This window comes from Protopterus annectens, chromosome 4.part0 (genome assembly GCF_019279795.1).
Source record: "Protopterus annectens isolate FY-2018-M chromosome 4.part0, PAN1.0, whole genome shotgun sequence".
Lineage (NCBI taxonomy): Eukaryota > Metazoa > Chordata > Ceratodontiformes > Protopteridae > Protopterus > Protopterus annectens.
Genome location: NC_056733.1, coordinates 1,801,043,939 through 1,801,056,298, shown reverse-complemented (window position 1 = coordinate 1,801,056,298; position 12,360 = coordinate 1,801,043,939).

Genomic DNA, 12,360 nt, shown 5'->3' with positions numbered 1-12,360 from the left:
TTTGTGTGTGTGTGTGTGTGTGTGTGTGTGTGTGTGTGTGTGTGTGTGTGTGTGTGTGTGTGTGTGTGTATATATATATATATATATATATATATATATATATATATATCTATATACAGTTTCATCCTTTGTGTATTCACACTGATGACGCCAGGGGGCGAAATCGGCCATCGGTCTGTGTTTGTAGCAGTATGGCCGTTGTGAAGATCACCTGAATGGTTGCTCTGTGTACTTACACTTAGGTTAAACTCAACACTAAATTTAGTGTTTGTTTTGTGTTTTCAATTGCGGATTTCCATTGGAGAAGCTGTACAAGTTATGCGAGTGCTGGAAACTTGTTTTGGAGTTTGCATATTGTATTCCAAGCACTGTGACTGCTTTGGCATGCACCTATTGCTTTGGGGATTTTATATATATATATATATATATATATATATATATATATATATATATATATATATATATATATATATATATATATATATATATATATATATATATATATATATATATATATATATATATATATATATATATATATATCTATATATATATATATATATATATATATATATATATATATATATATATATATATATATATCGGAGCACTTCACAATGCTGAATTTCTGAAAGATCAAATTTCATATGGCCGAGACCATATGATCAATCTTTCAAACTCTCAACATTGTGAACAGAGATCTGCATACAGCGCATAGTGGGAGATTTCCCTTTTCCTCGCAGTAGTGTGATCTCAAAGTTGGAATATGTAAGAAGCAGGGATGTGGGGAGTGCAGGGGGGCTTGCTAGCTAGCTTTTTTTTCTTTTTTTTTTTTTTTGGATTTATTTTACAATGGCGAGGTTCCGAAAATAAGATCTTTCAGAAATTCAGCATTGTAAAGTGAATCTATATATATATATATATATATATATATATATATATATATATATACCACAAAAACTGAAGGAAAACCAAGTGAAGAAAAAAATCTATTACACTTAAAAAACTTCTAAGGCATATGGACAAAAAAACACAACACACGAACTGGTGGGTTTTAGCGCTTTCATTCCTTAACTATCCTGGAACTTCATCAGAAAACAGGAAATGTACAACAGGGTAGAGTTAAATAATGAACAAAGGGTAATAAAAATTTAATAAAATAGAAACATAACACCCAACTTAGGTTACAGTAACCAATCCTAAATCATGAGATAGCATGACTAATGCATATTCAGTAAGTCCGTTGCACAGATGCAACCCACTGGTTTCATGGAGAGGCTGTGCAAACTACATGTAAGTTAATAATCCACAGTAATGTTCCGAACATCCACAGGAATCAAGCAAAGTGGTCTACGGACCTAAATGGTAGAAGCATACGATAAAATATTCCACAAGCGTAGATATTAAAGGCAGCAAACAGCAGCAAATGTAGATATTAAAGGCAGCAAACAGCAACTTCAGCAAGACACAGAATAAACATTAAAATCCAGAATTTATTATGTAAGTGCTTTCACCATTCGGCTTCTTCAGACATTCGCAAAAAGGGAAAAAACAACATTTTAAATACTATGTAAATGTATTCCATTGGTGAAACAGGTTACTACGTCACTCAGTCAAGATATATAAATAAAACATGTACCTATTTCATTCAATACTATTCTAACTTAAAATCTTTTACATAAAATTTATGCCTATGGAAATACATAAATATGTGTATATACAAAGTACATATAGAAAATAATAACTGAACATGAAACTACATAAAAAAACAACTACTACATGTAGGTATAAAAAATAAAATAAAAAATAAAGACAAACTATTGAGTGATTCAAATTGATACTTTAAGCCTTCTCTTTCTCAGGACAGGTTTAAGGGAGGCCTTATCATTGAGGCCAGGTTCTCTGTCTTCTTGACATCTAATGATCCACCTGAGTTCATTCTCTTCTGTATATGTCTCAATGTCACCTCCACGTGGACTTTGTTTAAAACTTTGGATCACTAAGAAAACAAATGTGTGGTTAGGGCCCCTATCCATACTGTGCTTTGCTAAGGCATTTGTTGGACATCCTTTACGTATATGGTAAACATGTTCCCTTATGCTTTCCCTGAATCTTCTATTGGTTTTACCTATATAGAAAGATTCACAGGAAACGCATCTAGCTAAGTAAACTAAATGCTCACTTTGGCAATTAGTGTTAGTATGAAAACTAAATTCAACACCAGTGACAGGGTGTATAAATGAAGTCCTCTCATCTACAAATGGACATTGTTTACATTTTCCACAGGGTTTAGTATTTACTGAATTTCTGACAGAGTCAGAAAATTCCCTACCTAGAGGACGGTGACAAAGAATGCGCTTCAAATTACTCTTATTCTTAAAAGCATAAGTAGGTCTAGGTCCTACAATCCTACCTATGCTTTCATCTAAAAGAAGTATATTCCAATATTTTTCAAAAGTCATCTTGACATCTACCATATCTGAGGTGTAAGATATAGGTATTCTCAGATGGGCTGGACCCAGGGTATTCCCTGATTGACCTTCAATAGATGCTCCTTCAGAAAAATATGGTCTGCCTCTAGTAGTTCTAAGGGAATAAACTGTATTAATAGCTTCATCTAATTCTCTTGGTCTATAGCATCTGTTAATCAACTTCTCTTTAAGATTAGTAATTTCTAATGTAAAGTCATCGTAAGCTGAGTTGAGTCTAGAGGCTCTCATAGCCTGACCCATTGCCACGTTTTTAAAAACAAACGGAGGATGCATGCTTTCTCGATGAAGTAAGGTATTTCTATAGCATGCTTTGCGATGAATTGTAGTATTTAACATCCCATTGTCAAATCTAATTATGTCTACATCTAGGAAGGAAATCCTTTCTCTAGAAAAATTGGTTGTGAATTCAAGAAAACTAGTAAGGCCATTAACAGTTAATGTCAAGTGATGAAGCTCTACTTCTGTACCAAACCATATAAAGAAAAGATCATCTACAAAACGCTTATAAAATAAGGCTTTGCTCTGAAACTCTTGTAACGGAAGTAGTTGATCTTCCTCCCATTTGGCCATTACTATGTTGGCGTAGCTATTGGCACAAGAAGTGCCCATAGCTACGCCATCATTCTGTAAATAGAACTCATTGTCAAAGGAAAAAACATTATTCTACAAAACTATTTCCAAGAACATAGTTAACTGGTCTATTACATTCAAAGTCAATTCAGAATGTGAAGTTAAAAATTGATGTACCATCAACACCCCTATGTCATTGCCAATCACAGTAAATAAACTTTTAACATCCATCGTAACAAGGATGTAAGGTTTGTTATCAGGTACTTCTTTAATAAATGTGTATAATTCTAGGAGAAACTGTTTACTGTCCCTCAATATAGTAGGGTTAACATTAACTATGGGTCTAAAAAAGTGTTCCAAATAAAGGGATAGGGGTTCAGTAACCCAACCTCTCCCAGCTACTATAGGACGGAGCGGTGGCTTCTCCAGGGACTTATGAATCTTGGGTAGACCCTGTATAGTTGGTATAAATGGTTTATTAACTCTAAGAAACTTCATTAAATAATGATCTATGTCTTCGCTTCTTTAAAGATCATCCAACGTGTCATAGATTCTAAAAATCTTATTAGTGACCTCATCTAGTTCTATCTTAGTGTAATAATCACCTTCATTTAACATTGAAATCATGCTCTCCAGATAATCTTCAGAGTCCATAATAACAATAGGACCTCCTTTGTCCGCTGGGCGAATAACTATTGTAGGGTCCTTAGACAGCTCAGATAGAGCCTTCCTTTGATTAAAAGTCAAATTCTGTCTGCTAGCTTTACTACTCTTGTTTTTATTCAGTATATTCAACTCATGTAAATCTTGTTCAACCAATTTGTTAAAAGTATCCACCAAAGGGTGTAAGGTTGGAACATATACACTAGGAGTACGAAATGCACTTATATTACTTGATATATTGGCATCCCCAAATTCCAATTTCAAATGTACATTACGTGCGAATAACCTGGTGTCCAAAATTGTGTCAGTAACATTACTTACACTACTAGGAATAAAAGATAACCCTTTATTCAACACTTGAGTTTCATATTTATTAAGAGACCTGTGGGATAGGTTTAGAACTAAGGATTGGGAAGGCGTTCCCACATCTTCTTCAAAGTTGGTCCAGTGTGGTCTCCCCCTGAGCCCTTCCGCTTCGTCCTCCCTCTGTTGTATGAATTCTGCCCCTGCATGCGTAAAGGAGTCCCTATAGGAAAAGGGGCAGGTGTAGTAGACCTGTCAGCATTCAAATGTGAATGGGAAGGCACAGTAGAAGTTTTCCGTCTGACGACTGGTTCAACATTAGGACCAGATACAACACAATTGTCAGCATACTGATCAGTACCATTATTTAAAACACTAGTGTTGGTTAAATCATTAAAAACAACATTAGTCTCTGTAATAGTCCCTTCAACATTTACATTTTCTACAATGTCTAAATTAATAAATGGTTCTAACACATTACTGACTGTAGCAGTTTCGACAGTCCTCTCATCCAAATTGTTAGTGGATGAGCGTGAAATAGAAGGAGCACTACCATCATTACTTCTAATCCCAATGTTATTCCGAGGCCAAGTGAAGACTTGACCAAGTTTAAAATCTCTAACGTCTCTATTTATTTTACCCTTTTTCTGCTCCAATAGTCTCTTCTCATAAATATTTATATTGTCCAACAGTTTGTCCATGGCTCATTCAACTCTAATGCCCGAGTACTTAGATAAAATGTTTTCTTGTTGTTTACTTAAATTGTTCTTCAGTCTCTCCTCTTCAGGGTTGAAGAACTCATTTAACAGTCTCATATATTTAAAACTGAGCTCTAGATTCAATTGTTGCCATTGGTATAATAAATTTGGATATAAATTACCTGTTGTCGGCATTTTGAGAATGCGCAACCCCCTCGGCACTATTTTCCTGCTCAAACAAACCTCGAAGAGCTGGCGTTGCAATTGCATTCGCTTTAATTTTAGAAAATCCAACTCCAATCTGTTTAGTTCATCGTTCAACCCACTAAAGTCATTCTCGTTTCCTTCATTATGTCCATCCACATCTGTAGGTTCATGAAGTAAAAGTAGATTCTCATTACCAGCCAAAAATGTACGAAAGCGTTCAGTGGAGTGCGACGGGATTTCACAATCTCGTATAGTGTATGGTAGTTCAATGGGATCACTTCCTGTGCCACTCATGCTCCCTCAGTGCGGTAAACGTAAAACGAAAGTAAATCAAAAAAGTTAGCAGGTACCACACGAGAAGGTAAAGAAACCTGTGGATACAAATAACTAAATAATCCACAGTAATGTTCCGAACATCCACAGGAATCAAGCAAAGTGGTCTACGGACCTAAATGGTAGAAGCATACGATAAAATATTCCACAAACGTAGATATTAAAGGCAGCAAACAGCAGCAAACGTAGATATTAAAGGCAGCAAACAGCAACTTCAGCGAGACACAGAATAAACATTAAAATCCAGAATTTATTATGTAAGCGCTTTCACCTTTCGGCTTCTTCAGACATTCGCAAAAAGGGAAAAAACAACATTTTAAATACTATGTAAATGTATTCCATTGGTGAAACAGGTTACTACGTCACTCAATCAAGATATATAAATAAAACATGTACCTATTTCATTCAATACTATTCTAACTTAAAATCTTTTACATAAAATTTATGCCTATGGAAATACATAAATATGTATATATACAAACTACATATAGAAAATAATAACTGCACATGAAACTACATAAAAAAACAACTACTACATGTAGGTATAAAAAATAAAATAAAAAATAAAGACAAACTATTGAGTGATTCAAATTGATACTTTAAGCCTTCTCTTTCTCAGGACAGGTTTAAGGGAGGCCTTGTCATTGAGGCCAGGTTCTCTGTCTGCTTGACATCTAATGATCCACCTGAGTTCATTCTCTTCTGTATATGTCTCAATGTCACCTCCACGTGGACTTTGTTTAAAACTTTGGATCACTAAGAAAACAAATGTGTGGTTAGGACCCCTATCCATACTGTGCTTTGCTAAGGCATTTATTGGACATCCTTTACGTATATGGTAAACATGTTCCCTTATGCGCTCCCTGAATCTTCTATTGGTTTTACCTATATAGAAAGATTCACAGGAAACACATCTAGCTATGAAAACTAAATGCTCACTTTGGCAATTAGTGTTAGTATGAAAACTAAATTCAACACCAGTGACAGGGTGTATAAATCAAGTCCTCTCATCTACAAATGGACATTGTTTACATTTTCCACAGGGTTTAGTATTCTTCTATTTCGCGCTCATCCACTAACAATTTGGATGAGAGGACTGTCGAAACTGCTGCAGTCAGTAATGTGTTAGAACCATTTATTAATTTAGACATTGTAGAAAATGTTGAAGGGACTATTACAGAGACTAATGTTGTTTTTAATGATTTAACCAACACTAGTGTTTTAAATAATGGTACTGATAAGTATGCTGACAATTGTGTTGTATCTGGTCCTAATGTTGAACCAGTCGTCAGACGGAAAACTTCTACTGTGCCTTCCCATTCACATTTGAATGCTGACAGGTCTACTACACCTGCCCCTTTTCCTATAGGGACTCCTTTACGCATGCAGGGGCAGAATTCATACAACAGAGGGAGGACGAAGCGGAAGGGCTCAGGGGGAGACCACACTGGACCAACTTTGAAGAAGATGTGGGAACGCCTTCCCAATCCTTAGTTCTAAACCTATCCCACAGGTCTCTTAATAAATATGAAACTCAAGTGTTGAATAAAGGGTTATCTTTTATTCCTAGTAGTGTAAGTAATGTTACTGACACAATTTTGGACACCAGGTTATTCGCACGTAATGTACAATTGAAATTGGAATTTGGGGATGCCAATATGTCAAGTAATATAAGTGCATTTCGTACTCCTAGTGTATATGTTCCAACCTTACACCCTTTGGTGGATACTTTTAACAAATTGGTTGAACAAGATTTACATGAGTTGAATATACTGAATAAAAACAAGAGTAGTAAAGCTAGGAGACAGAATTTGACTTTTAATCAAAGGAAGGCTCTATCTGAGCTGTCTAAGGACCCTACAATAGTTATTCGCCCAGCGGACAAAGGAGGTCCTATTGTTATTATGGACTCTGAAGATTACCTGGAGAGCATGATTTCAATGTTAAATGAAGGTGATTATTACACTAAGATAGAACTAGATGAGGTCACTAATAAGATTTTTAGAATCTATGACACGTTGGATGATCTTTACAGAAGCCAAGACATAGATCATTATTTAATGAAGTTTCTTAGAGTTAATAAACCACTTATACCAACTATACAGGGTCTACCCAAGATTCATAAGTCCCTGGAGAAGCCACCGCTCCGTCCTATAGTAGCTGGGAGAGGTTGGGTTACTGAACCCCTATCCCTTTATTTGGAACACTTTTTTAGACCCATAGTTAATGTTAACCCTACTATATTGAGGGACAGTAAACAGTTTCTCCTAGAATTATACACATTTATTAAAGAAGTACCTGATAACAAACCTTACATCCTTGTTACGATGGATGTTAAAAGTTTATTTACTGTGATTGCCAATGACATAGGGGTGTTGATGGTACATCAATTTTTAACTTCACATTCTGAATTGACTTCGAATGTAATAGACCAGTTAACTATGTTCTTGGAAATAGTTTTGCAGAATAATGTTTTTTCCTTCGACAATGAGTTCTATTTACAGAATGATGGCGTAGCTATGGGCACTTCTTGTGCCAATAGCTACGCCAACATAGTAATGGCCAAATGGGAGGAAGATCAACTATTTCCGTTACAAGAGTTTCGGAGCAAAGCCTTATTTTATAAGCATTTTGTAGATGATCTTTTCTTTATATGGTTTGGTACAGAAGTAGAGCTTCATCACTTGACATTAACTGTTAATGGCCTTACTAGTTTTCTTGAATTCACAACTAATTTTTCTAGAGAAAGGATTTCCTTCCTAGATGTAGACATAATTAGATTAGACAATGGGATGTTAAATATTACAATTTATCGTAAAGCATGCTATAGAAATACCTTACTTCATCGAGAAAGCATGCATCCTCCGTTTGTTTTTAAAAACGTGGCAATGGGTCAGGCTATGAGAGCCTCTAGACTCAACTCAACTTACAATTACTTTACATTAGAAATTACTAATCTTAAAGAGAAGTTGATTAACAGATGCTATAGACCAAGAGAATTAGATGAAGCTATTAATACAGTTTATTCCCTTAGAACTACTAGAGGCAGACCATATTTTTCTGAAGGAGCATCTATTGAAGGTCAATCAGGGAATACCCTGGGTCCAGCCCATCTGAGAATACCTATATATTACACCTCAGATATGGTAGATGTCAAGATGACTTTTGAAAAATATTGGAGTATACTTCTTTTAGATGAAAGCATAGGTAGGATTGTAGGACCTAGACCTACTTATGCTTTTAAGAATAAGAATAATTTGAAGCGCATTCTTTGTCACCGTCCTCTAGGTAGGGAATTTTCTGACTCTGTCAGAAATTCAGTAAATACTAAACCCTGTGGAAAATGTAAACAATGTCCATTTGTAGATGAGAGGACTTCATTTATACACCCTGTCACTGGTGTTGAATTTAGTTTTCATACTAACACTAATTGCCAAAGTGAGCATTTAGTTTACTTAGCTAGATGCGTTTCCTGTGAATCTTTCTATATAGGTAAAACCAATAGAAGATTCAGGGAGCGCATAAGGGAACATGTTTACCATATACGTAAAGGATGTCCAACAAATGCCTTAGCAAAGCACAGTATGGATAGGGGCCCTAACCACACATTTGTTTTCTTAGTGATCCAAAGTTTTAAACAAAGTCCACGTGGAGGTGACATTGAGACATATACAGAAGAGAATGAACTCAGGTGGATCATTAGATGTCAAGCAGACAGAGAACCTGGCCTCAATGACAAGGCCTCCCTTAAACCTGTCCTGAGAAAGAGAAGGCTTAAAGTATCAATTTGAATCACTCAATAGTTTGTCTTTATTTTTTATTTTATTTTTTATACCTACATGTAGTAGTTGTTTTTTTATGTAGTTTCATGTGCAGTTATTATTTTCTATATGTAGTTTGTATATATACATATTTATGTATTTCCATAGGCATAAATTTTATGTAAAAGATTTTAAGTTAGAATAGTATTGAATGAAATAGGTACATGTTTTATTTATATATCTTGATTGAGTGACGTAGTAACCTGTTTCACCAATGGAATACATTTACATAGTATTTAAAATGTTGTTTTTTTCCCTTTTTGGAAATGTCTGAAGAAGCCGAAAGGTGAAAGCGCTTACATAATAAATTTTGGATTTTAATGTTTATTCTGTGTCTCGCTGAAGTTGCTGTTTGCTGCCTTTAATATCTACGTTTGCTGCCTTTAATATCTACGTTTGTGGAATATTTTATCGTATGCTTCTACCATTTAGGTCCGTAGACCACTTTGCTTGATTCCTGTGGATGTTCGAAACATTACTGTGGATTATTTAGTTATTTGTATCCACAGGTTTCTTTACCTTCTCGTGTGGTACTTGCTAACTTTTTTGATTTACATGTAAGTTAAACAAAGAAAATGTCTATGACCTGTATAAATTCCAGAAAAATAACGATAGAAAATGTAAACAGTTAGTCTTGCCATCACAAGACACTTCAAGTTCAAATTGTCATTAAGTCCTGGTGCATAGTCCACTCCTATTCGTAGTTGCCATTTCATTTCTTTCACTTCTAATAAGGTGCCATAGTCTCTGAAAAATAACTCGACATGCTCCAAGATAATAAAATTGAATTTAATAAAATTAATGCAGCATAAAGCATGTTCTGCTAAGGCATTTCTTCAGTCTTTAGCTCAAATAGCACCATAGTGCTCTTTCACCTGGTCAGACAATTTGCAGCCAGTTTTTCCAATATAAAAGTAATGGCAAGTCTCACACACAGCCGCGTACACTATGTTCTTACTGTTACAGTCATAGTGTAAGGGAAAGAACACAGTAAAACCATTATGTCTGAAAGTGTAGCTGGCTCCAGTAAGTATATATTGGCAGCAAACACATTTTCCACATGGGAACATACCTTTAGGTTCAGTAGCATTGCAAACTCGATCAATAGAAAAGGCAGTGTCTCTGTTCTCAACCAAAGACATAATAGTGTTTGTTTTCTTATATGTGAACAAAGGTTGGCCCACTAGGACAGTAGCCAAATCATCCGAGCTTGTAACAGTGTTCCAATTTCTATCTACAATATTTCTAATAAACAGCACATCCAGCTAATGGGTACTGGAAAACTTAGAGCTCTGTTAACAGCAGTGTTATTACATGCTTGCTGTTTTGTTATGAAACCAGATTTTAAAATTAGCTGAAATTTGAGGTATCTAACATCAGAGACCTCTTCAGCTACAGTCTGAATTAAGGTAATGTCTTTGCAGAAACAGTTAACTAGAAATTCACATTCTTTCTTATACAAGTCATCATCACTAACTAATCATGACAACCTGATGAACTGGCCCTTAATTACATTTCTCTTCATATGAAATGGATGCTGGCTAGTAACATCCAAGAAATTATTTCTCTAAGTGTCTTTCCTAAAAATATTAGAAACCAGGCATCTATTAAAAGCATCAATGGAAACAGCAGTGTCTAAAAAAGAAACATTATTACCACAATCAGATTTAACAAACTTAAGAAAAATGCTGTCATTAATAGGCTGAATGAATTACTCCAGCTTTGTTAGTGTGTCAGTCCAAGCAAAAAACGCATCATCGGTATATCTGTGGTATAATCGAGTGTACTCAAACTCTGGCATATGAATGAGTGTCTCAACTTCCCAGGTAGCCAGCACAAGATTCATGTATGCTGGGGCCATTTTAGAGCCCACAGCAATACCTTTAATTTGCTGATAAAGCTTCCCATAAAAATTAAAGAAATTATTACACAAAACAGTGTCAATTGAAGCAGTCAAACACATTATTTTTGACTGGTGGAAGGCAGCATATTTCTGTAGATACTTTAAAAAAAATTCCTTCCCTTCCCTGTGTGGGATGTACGTGTATAGAGACACAATGTCCAGTGTCATAAAAATATACAGTGATCGAGATCCAAGTTGGCCTCAAATAAATGTAAAAATGCCCAAGAAGCCCTGATATAGAAAGGCATATTTTGCACAACTGGATTAAGGCAGCAGTCAATTTATTCTGAGATTTTCTTAATGTTGGTGCGCTTATTAGATATAATATGCCTAAAAGGCAGGTTCAGCATAACCTTATGCACTTTAGGAATGCCAAAACATTTACCTAGGCTAGGATTAGGCACAGACAAGAAAAGCTGCTCTTCCAGAGAAATGTATTGGTTTTTCTGTAAGAAATCAAGCATCTGGTCAATCAGCTTAAACTGCCCATGGACAAATTCAACAGATACAGCTCTGTATTATTCACAATTGTTTAGGTCATTCTCCATTTTAGAAACATATTCCGATTGCTCCATTAACACTATCCCAGTCCCCTTATCTGGTTCATAATTCTTAGAGATGTGTCAGCAGAAAGGGAATGAAGCACTTGCAATTCTGCTTGGGACAGATTAAAACATTTGTCTGCTGAATTGGGAGCTGCCAAATGTCTAAAGTCCTTTTCACAGACTTCCAAAAACATAGCTAGTGTGCTTTTTAAAACAGGATTAAATGTATTATTTTTTTAATCTGTACAGCCGGTGGGTCAAAGTCTACGGAAACTTGAGAACCACTATTCTCTTCCTCATTATCTTCACTAAAGAAACACTTAAGGTTTAATTTTCACACATATAACCTTAAAGCCAAATCAGTCAGAGAGGCTCTGTGTGCAGGAATATAAGTGAATCCCCAGTTAAGGACTTTGAAATGGTTATCAGACAATGAACGTGTGCTTAAATGAAAATCTGCTCAACTGACTGGAGGCACAGTAGTAGAGGGAACCATTGTATTATATCCAGCTTGTGGTACATTATCACAGTTAGTACTAGTTACAATATCTGGATTCAACTGCGAGCAGTGTTCCGTGTGGGCATTAGAATGCCTAAGTTCTGAAACCTGCTTCCCCTTCTCCTTCTGTTCTTGCCACCTCCCCTCCCTCTGATTCCATTTGAGGGGGTTTAGAAGTGCTGCACTCTCCTGCCTGGAGATAATAAAATGTGCAGAGACATTACCATTCACATTAACATTTTGTATAGCATCTGTGGAGACACCTGCTGTTATTCCCTTCCAATAAAAGGGGAGGAGTAGAAACGTGTGCAGGTTTGTAATTATCA